This window comes from Manis javanica, chromosome 11, assembly GCF_040802235.1.
Source record: "Manis javanica isolate MJ-LG chromosome 11, MJ_LKY, whole genome shotgun sequence".
Taxonomy (NCBI): domain Eukaryota; kingdom Metazoa; phylum Chordata; class Mammalia; order Pholidota; family Manidae; genus Manis; species Manis javanica.
Genome location: NC_133166.1, coordinates 82,086,908 through 82,099,710, shown reverse-complemented (window position 1 = coordinate 82,099,710; position 12,803 = coordinate 82,086,908). Strand labels below are relative to the sequence as shown.

The 12,803-nt window shown below is 39.4% G+C and overlaps 1 protein-coding gene across 24 annotated transcripts in view; it reads right to left on the bottom strand.

Annotated features, from left to right (window-relative positions):
* LOC118971592 (uncharacterized) overlaps positions 1–12,803 on the bottom strand; it is a 411,068-nt gene that overhangs the window by 190,388 nt on the left and 207,877 nt on the right. For 6 of the 24 annotated variants that reach the window (XR_012122776.1, XR_012122777.1, XR_012122769.1 and 3 more), the window contains one exon: positions 2,850–2,939. The exons of 17 other annotated variants lie outside the window; for them this stretch is intronic. The gene's annotated coding sequence lies outside the window, so the exon portion shown is untranslated. Of the gene's footprint in view, positions 1–1,089; positions 1,212–2,849; positions 2,940–12,803 lie in introns of those variants that run through there. One more of the 24 variants, XR_012122775.1, reaches the window with a different exon arrangement.

Sequence of the window (12,803 nt, the reverse complement as noted above, 5' to 3'; positions counted from 1 at the left end):
TTTGTTTTGTTGTCTTGCTCAATAGCGGAGTGGAAGGATGCTCATGTTGAGTCAGAGAAGTCCCCTTTACCTCTTCCCTGCTGTCACACCCTCATGAAGCCAGAACGAAGTGGAGCTATTTAGTTCATGACTGTGCCCCTAGTCCATATTTCCTTTTCTTTTATTCACATCAGAAAAGTATAATGAAATTATATTTCCTTATTAAAAAAAAATACCGGGGACATTTTTCTCCACACAGAATGTCAGCACCAGAAGTCACCTTGGAGACGTGAAGGCCAGCAGTTTCAGACTCTGTGACGCGATACCCTCCATTAAGGGGAAACTAAATATACTTCTCTGCCCACTTCAACCAGTGTGTTTCTGCTTTCATTCTTTATAAGCCATGGTTTGGCATAAGATTTTAGTGATGAAAGCCTATCACTATTTTTACAAGCATGAAAAGCCACCCAGCTCTTCCAATCACCTTATTTTGCAGATGGCAAACTAAAGGTCCAGTGAAATAAATGGATTGTCCAGAAACCTCAATGTACATCATAAACAGAATCAGAACCTCGGCCTTTTAGCTTCCTTTGCAGTGGTCTTCCAGTCTTCTCTCTGCTCAAGCCTTGCATGTTATGTGAACTATTAGCTAAGAGGAAGTGGGGGCAGGGTGCTGGGATATTGGAAGCTGACTGACCTTAGATTTTGGTCTCCCAGTGAGTAAACTACTATAGGGGTCTTAGTACCTCTGTCATTGCTTCTGCTTCACACCAGGTTTATTGTGAGCTGGAAGCACATGACTTCCTACTGATTATGCCCTGTGCAGCCCTATGTGGGCCACACTGAACTCCACTAGCCACTGGCACTGGGCCTGCCTGCAGCTCTGCAGAGAGTGAGCTCACCATGCTGAGATGATGCTGCTTCAGGTCCATCTAGCCTCCCCAACTTGAAGGCAACATATCCCTTAAGATGTTAGCAAGTTGATTACTTTTACAGTGTGAATGGGTAGAATACTCAGCTAAGGCCATGACTATAATGTCAGTCAGGGTGAGATTTCCCTGCCTTCCTCTCCCTAAATTACTCTGAAGTGATACAGTGCTCTTATCTGTATTAATCAGCCTGCTTTTCTTTATTTATAGTCTTCTGGTTTTTGTTCTTGGTTCCACAGAACGGAAGCTTCCTTGAAAGCTGGGATCAAATTCTGAGAGCCTTATTTTCCAACAAAGTGGGACCTATAAATAAGAATATGAGTATAAAGCTTAGGCAGAATATGAGAATCAGATACTATCCTGGAAAATGCAGCATTTGCAGCAATTGTTAAATATACATAGAATGCTGTGTTCTTAATAGGTTCCTAGATCCCCAAAGAAGAAAAAAAGTTAGACCCAGCCTTCACAGACCCTCCCCACCATGACAAAAATGCAAATGCTCTAGATTAGAGACAGTGTATGCTAGACAGGCATGGAAATGATATACATAATGAGTTCATTGAAGATCAGCAGAATGAAAAATAGTTACACATTTGGAAGTAATGGAATGATGACATCCTTTTCAATGCAATCTAACAACCATGTTGAACACTGTACGTAAGCACTAGACACTCTGGAACGCTGATCCGAGGAGCACACTCAGGATTCCAAGCTAAAGTGCAACACAGCCCCAGACAGAAGTGGAAGAGAACCAGACGCAGAGCCTTCCTGAGGTGACCCTTGGCCTTGATTTGAAACATTGTAAACAAGTTTGCAGTCTGGTAAAGGGCTTAGAAATGGAGTAGAGCCTCTGGACACTCATTTTCCATCACCCCAGGGCCTGGCCAAAGTGTTGGGAGCAAGAAAACAGGCTTGGCTGCAGTGTGAGGAGTGATTTGGAGGTTTTTGTTGGAAGGAAGCAGGAATGAAAAGACCAAAGGTTCAACTTGAGTCTCGTATTAGTCAAATGGTCTTAATGGCTGGTGGGATATTTGTCTAACATTCTGTCATTTGGCAGCAACGGTGTGCTGATCTCAGTTGCTGGAGGAAAAACTCATCATTTTTCTGGTCCAGTGGGAAGTGAGAAAAATGTCCACAAAGAACCAGAATGCTCACACCCCTGGTAGAGTAGCGGTGGTCAATATCATTTTTACTTCTTTTATTTGATTGTTTCAACCTAGAACTAGATAAATGAACAGAGAACTTACCAGGGCAGTCTATCTTACTGCTGAAAAACCAAGAGTTAAAAAAGGAAGGTGAACCAGAAAATACATGAAAAAAAAGTTTTCACTAACCTTACCTATGGCTTTCTCTTCTTTTTCCTTAAGAATAATATTTTACAAAAGTAGTGAGTGATAAATGCTAATTGAGTGGTACAGAGAGTATCTATTCCCTAAAAAGGGTTCAGATGGCAGGGATCACAGTCGGTGGATGCAACCAAGGAAACCGTGGCTGCAACTTGGTCTTCAAGGATGGGTAGGATTCAGATTAAATGGAAAGGAGACAGAAAGGATGGGCTTGCTGGGCAGTGGACAATACCATGTACAAAGGAAGAAGAGAGCACAAGGCCACTCTTAATTCCTGGTTTTTAACAGATGAGAACACTGAGCATCTGGGAGATTAAGCAAGTTGTCTAAGGATGCACAGCTCACATAATACTGGGAATTAAAGTAAAGCTGCTTGATCCCAAAGCCCCCATTCCTTTCCCAGAGCCTAAGTTCACAAGGCTGATAGACATGCACACAAATAACTATGATAATATAAATGATGATGAATGGAAAGCTGCTTCACTACTTCTCATTTTCACTTAGTTACAGTTTTCATGACACATCAAAAAAGGAAGCAGCATGGCTGTCAAGAGAAATATTCATTTACTGAACTGATGTCAGCAAATTAACTCACATGGGAGGGAAAGTCCTCCAAATGGATGACTGGTGGTGACATAACGTGGCCCAAAGCCCACTTTGGCAATATTCTGAGGGTGAAGTAATGCTGAAATAGAAAGAGATAGAGGGATTGGAAACCTAGAAAGAAAGAAGGGGGGAAGTGCTTAGCTCCAAAATGTTCCCCGTGAAGTTGATCATCCTTTTCTGCTTGGAAACACTCCACATTTTCAGAAATGAAAGTTTCACTCAAAAGCACTTTAACATCCTTGGTATTTGTGAGGTAGGTGTTCTTTCCCAATGTTTCAAATCAAGGCCAAGGGTCAGCTCAGGAAGGATTATTGTTCACTTGGGTGAACTGGCTCTTTGACGGTCTTTGAGGTAGAGAAGGCAGTTAGGTACAGCTTCTCAAAGAACACCTAAAACCCTTTGCCTGTTTCTGTTAGAGCCCTTATCACATTGTACTGCAGCTGTCTATGCATAGGTCTGCCATTCTCAATAGACTGAATGCTTAGAAGCAGTGACAGTTTTTTAATCCTTATTTGTATCCTGGCTTCCATGCATACAGTAAATGTCCATCAAACGTTGGGTGGATGAGTGAGTAGATGGGTAGATATATGGAGAAAAAATAATCACACTCACCATACTTAAGCAAACCTGGCAGTAGAAGGAAATGAGCCCCATAAAGAGTTATCTCAGGTAAACTGAGTAAAGACTGTGCATAGCAATCAAATGAGTAATCTACGAAAGAGCACTTTCCAGCTTTCAGAGAAATTTATCTTTTGGGGAGGCACATCACCAGTGAGGGTATTTGCAGCCTTTTACTTTTAATGGTAACAATGCTGTGGAATTAAATGAGCAGATATCCCAGATAAGGAGAATGAAGATCGTCACCCAGACATCTGGCAAATCTGCCCTTTGACTAGATAATTATTCAAAGCATCCTCAGGGTCTTTTAATACTGCCTCCTAGAAGAGTGGTTCTCAGCTTTCTTAAGTTCTACAAGTCTTCTGTGCATCTGTCTCCTCCCTGCTCCCCAGTCCCATCCCTGGCTTCTCATATCTGAATTGCCTTTTCACTTAGTTACCATCTGTCACCATCTGTATTTTTATTGCCTTGGTGGAAGAATGTGACAAGATAGAAAATCAAAATCTCCTGAGAGCTATTTCTTTGTATTGGTTCTAAAATCCTCAGCTCTGTGGGGGAAAAGAGAAATTGTGGATTCAACAAACATGTATGAAAAATGCGGCTGGAGGAGAACATTCCCTCTACATTAGAAAAAGTTTCTCCAGGCTAGGGAAGATGGAAAGACAAAGATATGATGAAAGCAGGTATACTCCAGAAAGAGGGGCCTGACACTCCATCTTCCGGGGAGGGTCCCTGAGAAGTGGCCAGACCCCTGAGAGGTTTCAGGGAGTAGATAATCTAGACCCTACAAAGAGAAGGAGTAGAGCCAGAGAGGACTGACTGTGTGGTGGATCAAGTCAAGAGAGAGCTGTAGACAGTTGACCAGGTCACCATGTCCCAGGATGATCTGGCAGCAGGAGCACAGTACCCATGATTCATAACGGGGCCCATAATCTGTGAGGAGATTCACCAGCCACATAAGAGGAAGGGGTGGTTCAGCAGCTACTGAATGGACTAATAATAATGGAGGGCCAGGCTGAAGCACAGAGTCTCAGTAAAAAACCATGAGGACAAGTGATATGCTCCTGCAGCTCAATGTAGTTTCCTCATGAATGAGTCACAGCTCTGCAGGAAAAGAGAAGAGATCTTAAACTGACTAAGCTTAAATTTCTCATTCTCTTGGGTGATTGTGAGCTCAAAGTAGTAATAAAATACAGATACAAAAATATTAACAATTTGTATATCCTGCACTTCTAAGTATAGACTAAAATCCATTTTTTGCTGTTTATCTGTCTCACTATCCATCTGTTCATCCATCTGTCTGTCCACCCATCCATCCATCTTTTTCTATCCTCCATGTTTTTCCAGAAAGAACCTAAGACAGTTTATAAATATATATGATTAACAGAAGAATCTTGATGCTGCCATAATAGATACATGAGTTAGACCAGTCATAGCACCTCAGAAGCCAAGAGGCACTCAGCAACCAACACAAATAAATAAAGTGTGTCAGAGTAAGACAAACCCTTTGCCTAAACTGTATCTATTTTTATTGACCTACAGTGTATGTTCCATGATGTTGGCCATCTGTTTTTATATATGTACATGTGCACACACATACACAAATGTGTGTGTGCATATGTGGGATGTTTAATCATTGCATTTAAAATTTCTAAATTCAGTTCTTTGATTAAGAACCAAAAACCTGATGATGTTAGACCTTGCATTTGTGGTATATGCATCATATAGAATTCAGCCTCCTAAGTGGGAATGATGTTTCATTTTTTTAATTAAGGTGTTATTGATATACACTCTTATGAAGGTTTCACATGATAAAACAATGTGGTTACTACATTCACCCATATTATCAAGTCCCCCCCCACTTACCCCACTGAAGTCACTGTCCATCAGTGTAATAAGATGCAACAGTCACTATTTGCCTTCTCTGTGCTACACTGTAATCCACATGATCACCCCCAAGCAACGTGTGCCAATCATAATACTTCTCAACCCCCTTCTTCCTCCCTCCGCACCCGCCTTCCCCCACCCCTCCCCTTTGGTAACCGCTAGTCCCTTCTTGGAGTCTGTGAGGCTGCTGCTGTTTTGTTCCTTCAGTTTTGCTTCATTATTACACTACACAAATGAGGGAAATCATTTGGCACTTGTCTTTCTCTGCCTGGCTTATTTCACAGAGCATAATATCCTACAGCTCCATCCATTCTGTTGCAAATGGTAGGATTTGCTTCTTTCTTATGGCTGAATAGTATTCCATTGTGTATATGTACCACCTCTTCTTTATCCATTCATCTAGTGATGGACACTTAGGTTGCTTCCATATCTTGACTATTGTAAAAAGTGCTACAATAAACATAGGGGTGCATATGTCTTTTTGAATCTGAGAACTTCTATTCTTTGGGTAAATTCCTAGGAGTGGAATTCCAGGGTTAAATGGTATTTTTATTTTTATTTTTGTGAGGAAGCTCTATATTGCTTTCCACAATGGTTGAACTAGTTTACATTCAAACCAGCCGTGTAGGAGGGTTCCCCTTTCTCTGCATCCTTGGCAGCATTTGTTGTTCTTAGTCTTTTTGATGCTGGCCATCCTAACTGGTGTGAGGTGATATCTCATTGTGGTTTTTAGTTTATTTCCCTGATAATTAGTGATGTGGAGCATCTTTTCATGTCCGCTGACCATCTGAATTTCTTCTTTGGAGAAGTGTCTGTTCATATACTCTGCCCATTTATTTGCCTTTTGGGTGTTGAGGTATATGAGTTCTTTATGTATTTTGGATGTTAACCCCTTGTCAGATATGTCGTTTATAAATACATTCTCCCATACTGTAGGATGCCTTTTTGTTCTGTTGATGGTGTGCTTTGCCATACAGAAGCTTTTAAGTTTGATGTAGTCCCATGTGTTCATTTTTGCTTTTGTTCCCCTTGCTCGAGAAGATACATTCAGAAAAAAGTAGCTCATGTTTACATTCAGGAGATTTTTGCCTATGTTATCTTCTAAGAGTTTTATGATTTCATGACTTACATTTAGGTCTTTGATCCATTTCAGGTTTACTTTTGTGTATGGGGATAGACAATAATCCAGTTTCATTCTCTTGCATGTAGCTGTCCAGTTTTGCCAACACCAGCTGTTGAAGAGGATGTCATTTCCCCATTGCATGTCCATGGCTCCTTTATCATATATTAATTGACCATATATACTTGGGTTTATATCTGGGCTTTTTATTCTGTTCCATTGGTCTATGGTTCTGTTTTTGTGCCCGTACCAAATTGTCTTGATTATTGTGGCTTTGTAGTAGAGTTTGAAGTCAGGGAGTGTAATCCCCCCAGCTTTATTCTTCCTTTTCAGGATTGCTTTGGCTATTTGAGATCTTTTGTGGTTCCATATGAATTTTAGAATTATTTTCTCTAGTTCATTGAAGAATGGTGTTGGTATTTTGATAGGGATTGCATTGAATCTTTAGACTGCTTTAGGCAGGATGGCCATTTTGACAATAAAATTCTTCCTATCTATGAGCATGGGTTGTTTCCATTTATTGATATCCTTTTTAATTTCTCTCATGAGTGTCTTGTAGTTTTCAGTGTATAGGTCTTTCATTTTCTTGGTTAGGTTTATTCCCAGGCATTTAATTCTTTTTGATGCAATCGTGAATGGAATTGTTTTCCTGATTTCTCTTTCTGTTAGTTCATCATTAGTGTATAGGAGTGCAACAGTTTCTATGAATGAATTTTGTATCCTGTAACATTTCTGAATTCAGATATTACATCTAGTAGTTTTGCAGTGGATTCTTTAGGTTTTTTTATGTGCAATATCATGTCATCTGCAAACAGTGACAGTTTAACTTCTTCTTTACCAATCTGGATGCCTTTTATTTCGTTGTGTTGTCTGATTGCCATGGCAAGGACCTCCAGAAATATGTTGAAAAAAGTGGGGAGAGTGGGTACCCTTGTCTTGTTCCTGATCTTAAAGGAAAAGCTTTCAGCTTCTCACTGTTAAGTATAATGTTTGCTATGGGTTTGTCATATATAGCCTTTATTATGTTGAGGTACTTGCCCTCTATACCCATTGTGTCAGAAGTTTTTATCATGAATGGATGTTGACTTTTGTCAAATGCTTTTTGGGCATCTGTGGAGATGATCATGTGGGTTTTTTTTTTCGGTATCATTAATCTACAATTACATGAGGAACATTATGTTTACTAGACTTCCCCAATCAGCAAGTCCCCCCCACAAACCCTCTTACAGTCACTGTCAATCAGCATAGTAAGATGCTGTAGAATCACTACTTGTCTTCTCTGTGTTGCACAGCTTTCTCCGTGCCGCCCCCCGACATTATACATGATAATCATAATGCCCCCTTTTTCTCCCCCCTGTTTATCCCTCCCTTCCCACCCATCCTCCCCAGTCCCTTTCCCTTTGGCAACTGTTAGTCCATTCTTGGGTTCTGTGAGTCTGCTGCTGTTTTGTGCCTTCAGTTTTTGCTTTGTTGTTATACTCCACATATGAGTGAAATCATTTGGTACTTGTCTTTCTCCACCTGGCTTATTTCACTGAGCATAATAGCCTCTAGCTCCATCCATGTTGTTGCAAATGGCAGGATTTGTTTTCTTCTTATGGCTGCATAATATTCCATTGTGTATATGTACCACATCTTCTTTATCCATTCATCTACTAATAGACACTTAGATCATGTGGTTTTTGTCCTTCTTTTTGTTGATGTGGTTGATGATGTTAACAGATTTTCTAAAATTGTACCATCCTTTCATCCCTGGAGTAAATCTTACTTGATCATGGTGGATGATCTTTTTGATGTATTTTTGAATTCGGTTTGCTAGTATTTCATTGAGTATTTTTACATCTATGTTCATCAGGGATATTGGTCTGTAATTTCCTTTTTTTGTGGTGTCTTTGCCTGGTTTTGGTATTAGAGTGATGCTGCCCTCATAGAATGATTTTGGGAGTATTGCCTCCTCTTCAACTTTTTGGAAAACTTTAAGGAGGATGGGTATTAGTTCTTCATTAAATGTTTCATAAAATTAAGCAGTGAAGCCTTCTGGTCCAGGAGTTTTGTTCTTAAGTACTTTTTTGATTACCAATTCAATTTCATTGCTGGTAATTTGTCTGTTCAGATTTTATGTTTCTTTCTGGGTCAGCCTTGGAAGGTTGTATTTTTCTAGAAAGTTGTCCATTTCTTCTGGGTTATCCAGTTTGTTACCATATAATTTTTTATAGATTTTTCTCAAAATTCTTTGTATTTCTGTGGTGTCTGTAGTGATTTTTCCTTTTTTCATTTCTGGTTCTGTTTATGTGTATAGACTGTCTTTTTTTCTTAATAAGTCTGGCTATGGATTTATCTATTTTGTTAGTTTCTCAAAGAACCAGCTCCTGCTTTCATTGATTCTTTCTATTGTTTTATTCTTCTTGATTTTATTTATTTCTGCTCTAATCTTTATTATGTTGCTCCTTCTACTGACTTTGGGCCTCATTTGTTCTTCTTTTACTAGTTTTGTTAATTGTGACTTCAGACTATTCATATGGGATTATTTTTCTTTCCTGAGGAAGGCCTGGATTGCAATATACTTCCCTTTTAGCATGGCCTTCACTGAGTCCCACAGATTTTGCAGTGTCAAATTATTGTTGTCATTTGTCTTCACATACTGCTGGATGTCTATTTTTATTTGGTCATTGATCCATTGGCTATTTAGGAGCATGTTATTAAGCCTCCATGTGTTTGTGGGATTTTTCATTTTCTTTGAGTAATTTATTTCTAGTTTCATACCCTTGAGGTCTGAGAAGTTGGTTGGTATAATTTCAATCTTTTTGAATTTACTGAGGTTCTTTTTGTGGCCTAGTATATGATCTATTCTTGAAAATGTTCCATCTGTGCTTCAGAAGACTGTGTATCCTGCTGCTTTTGAGTGCAGAGTTCTGTAGATGTCTGTTAGGTCCATCTGTTCTAATGTGTTGTTCAATGCCTCTGTCTCCTTACTCATTTTCTGTCTGTTTGATCTGTCCTTTGGATTGAGTGGAGTGTTGAAGTCTCCTAGAATGAATGCTTTGCATTCTATTTACCCTTTTAATTCTGTTAGTATTTGTTTCACATATGTAGGTGCTCCTGTGTTGCATGCACAGATATTTATAATGGTTATATCCTCTTGTTGGACTGACCCTTTTATCATTATGTAATGTCCTTCTTTGTCTCTTGTGATATTCTTTGTTTTAAAGTCTATTTTGTCTGAAAGAAGTATTGCAACTACTGCTTTTTTCTTTCTATTAGTTGCATGAAATATCTTTTTCCATCCCTTCACTTTTAGTCTGTGTATGTCTTTGGGTTTGAAGTGAGTCTTTTGTAGGCAGCATATAGATGGGTCTTGTTTTTTTATCCATTCAGTGACTCTGTCTTTTGATTGGTGCATTCAGACCATTTACATTTAGGGTGATTATCAGTAGGTATGTACTTATTGCCATTGTAGGCTTTAGATTCATGGCTACCAAAAGTTCAAGGGTAACTTCCTTACTATCTAAAAGTCTAACTTAACTCACTTAGTATGCTATTACAAACACAATCTAAATGTTCTTTTTTTTTCTCCTTTTTTCTTCCTCCTCCATTCTTTATATATTACATATCATATTCTGTATTCTTTGTCTATCCCTTGACTGACTTTGGAGGTAGTTGATTTAATTTTAAAATTTCTCAATAATTAATTCTTCTTCTTTACCATGGTTTTATTACTTCTGGTGACAACTATTTAGCCTTAGGGTCACTTCCATCTATAGCAGTCCCTCCAAAATACACATAGAGATGGTTTGTGGGAGGTAAATTCTCTCAGCTTTTGCTTATCTGGAAATTGTTTAATCCCTCCTTCAAATTTAAATGATAACCTTGCTGGATACAGTATTCTTGGTTCGAGGCCCTTTTGCTTCATTGCTTTGAGTTTATTATGCCACTCCCTTCTGGCCTATAAGCTTTCTGCTGAGAATTCTGATGATAGCCTGATGGGTTTTCCTTTGTATGTGATCTTTTTTATTTCTCTGGCTGCTTTTAATAGTCTGTCCTTATCCTTGATCTTTGCCATTTTAATTATTATGTCTTCGTGTTGTCTTCCTTGGGTCCCTTGTGTTGAGAGATCTGTGCACCTCCATGGCCTGAGAGACTATATCCTTCCCCAGATTGAGGACGTTTTCAGCATTTACCTCCTCAAAGACACTTCCTATCCCCTTTTCTCTCTCTTCTTCTCCTGGTACTCTTATAATATGAATATTGTTCCAGTTGGGGTGGTCACACAGTACTCTCAAAGTTCTTTCATTCCTATAGATACTTTTTTCTCTCTGTGCTTCAGCTTTTTATATTACTCTTCTCTCATATCTACTTCATTCATCATCTCCTCCACCATATCTAATCTGTTTTTAAAGCCCTCCATTGTATTCCATAATGATTGGACCTCTGTCCAGAAATCATTCCTGAGTTTTTGAATATTTTTCTTTACCTCCACAAGCATGTTTATGATTTTTATTTTGAAATCTCTTTCAGGAAGATTGATGAGTTCAGTTTCAGTTTTCCATTTCTCTGGTGTTTGTGGAATTTTGGTTTTTGAACTGGGTTCCTTTGACATTTCATATTTGTGTGTGGCCCCCTCTAATGCCAGAATCTCTACTCTCTGGAGCTGTTTAGACCCTGGAGCAATGTTGATGGTTGGACGGGAGTGGTGTTGGTGCCTTGGGGGAGGAAAGAGCTGTTTCCTGCTTTCCGGCTGCTATGCCTCTCTCCACTGTCAGAACCAGTGGGTGGAACACATAGGTGTAAGCCTCTATGCTTTGCATTTGTAGCTGCCATAGGCAGGACTTCTCTCTGGCTGGCCTGATGGCAGGGCAGGGATTGTGAGTTTATGAGCCAGGTGTGGGCTGGCCGGGAGGAAACTGCAGCAATCTGTGTACCACAGTGGGGGACCTTGGAGCTGCGTGTCCAGCCAGTGAGATGGAGCACCTGAAGCTCCTGAAAATTCCCAACCTGCTGGGCAAAGTGTACCAGACAATTTTGTCTATTTGCCTTTTGTCTTGAGCAGTAAGCTCTGTGCAATCGTTGCCCCTTTAGAAGCCCTCTTGCTATTAGGAACTCAGACTGCCCACCTTTGTCCCAGAGCAGTCAGATATGAATCCCTGTTTTTCACAAGTGGCTGGAATCTCAGTCTCTCCAGGTATTCCACCTGTCTTAGCTTTCCAACCCCACTAATCACCAGAGCACCATGCAATATAGGTCTGTGCTCCCAGAGCAGATCTCCAGGGCTAGGTTTTCAGGAGTCCCAGGCCTCCACTCCCTCCCTGTTCCATTTCTCTCCCTCCTGCAGGTGAGCTGGAGTAGGGGAAGGGCTTGGGTCCCGCCAGATCATGGCTTTGTTACATTACCCTGCTTAGTGAAGTCTGTTCTTTTCTCCAGGTGTATGCAGTCTGGTGCAGCCTTCTTTTCTGTTGCTCTTTCAGGATTAGTTGTATTAGTTATATTTTCATATTATATGTGGTTTTAGGAGAAGGCCTCTGTCTCACCTCTCATGCCACTATTTTTAATCTCTGATGTTTCATTTTATTCATTGTAATAAGAGCAAATTACAAATGCGGATTCTCCAAAGAGAATTTTTCAGTTTTTTTATATTGAGGGCACTGTTCCTCAGTTCTGCACTTACACCGATAATAAAATTGTGAATAACACTCAAACAATTTTAGTTCACTTTCAAAATTCTGATACAAGAAAATTATTTTTGAAATGCAGTGTTAGTGCTTAAATCCTTTATTTTGGAATAGTAGGTTTCCCCATTCCTTTCATTTAGGGTGGGCAGAGACCAATTTCAGTATATGAAAGTGAGTCCACATATCTTTGACAAATGCATTTCCCAAAGACATAGTTTTATTAGGAAAGAGCAAATGAAATTATATATTTGGGTACCATTAATAAATGTCCCTTTAGGAAAATATTATAAACAAATATATATTTTAATAACCATCAAAAGGGTGAAGTTTTTATTTCATTTCCTCCATAAATTACTTCTAGAATTTCCCTTTATGTAAATGAACAAGTCAGTCTTTTTCTCCAAGTCAAAAAAGTCTTCAGAACAAATGAATGACTAAGCCACCTAATTTGTATATTCTACAACAGATTACATACTGATATTTGTTCATTAAGTATTTTGCTGTCTATGGCTCTGGCTATGTCCAGTTCATGCAGCTAATAAACACATCCACAATGGGTAAGATTTTAAACTTTCTAGCACAAAATGACAAAAAGATACCCCAAATAACCTTACTTTTTCACAATTGTTTGTAGTTACTCAGCTATGTCTTC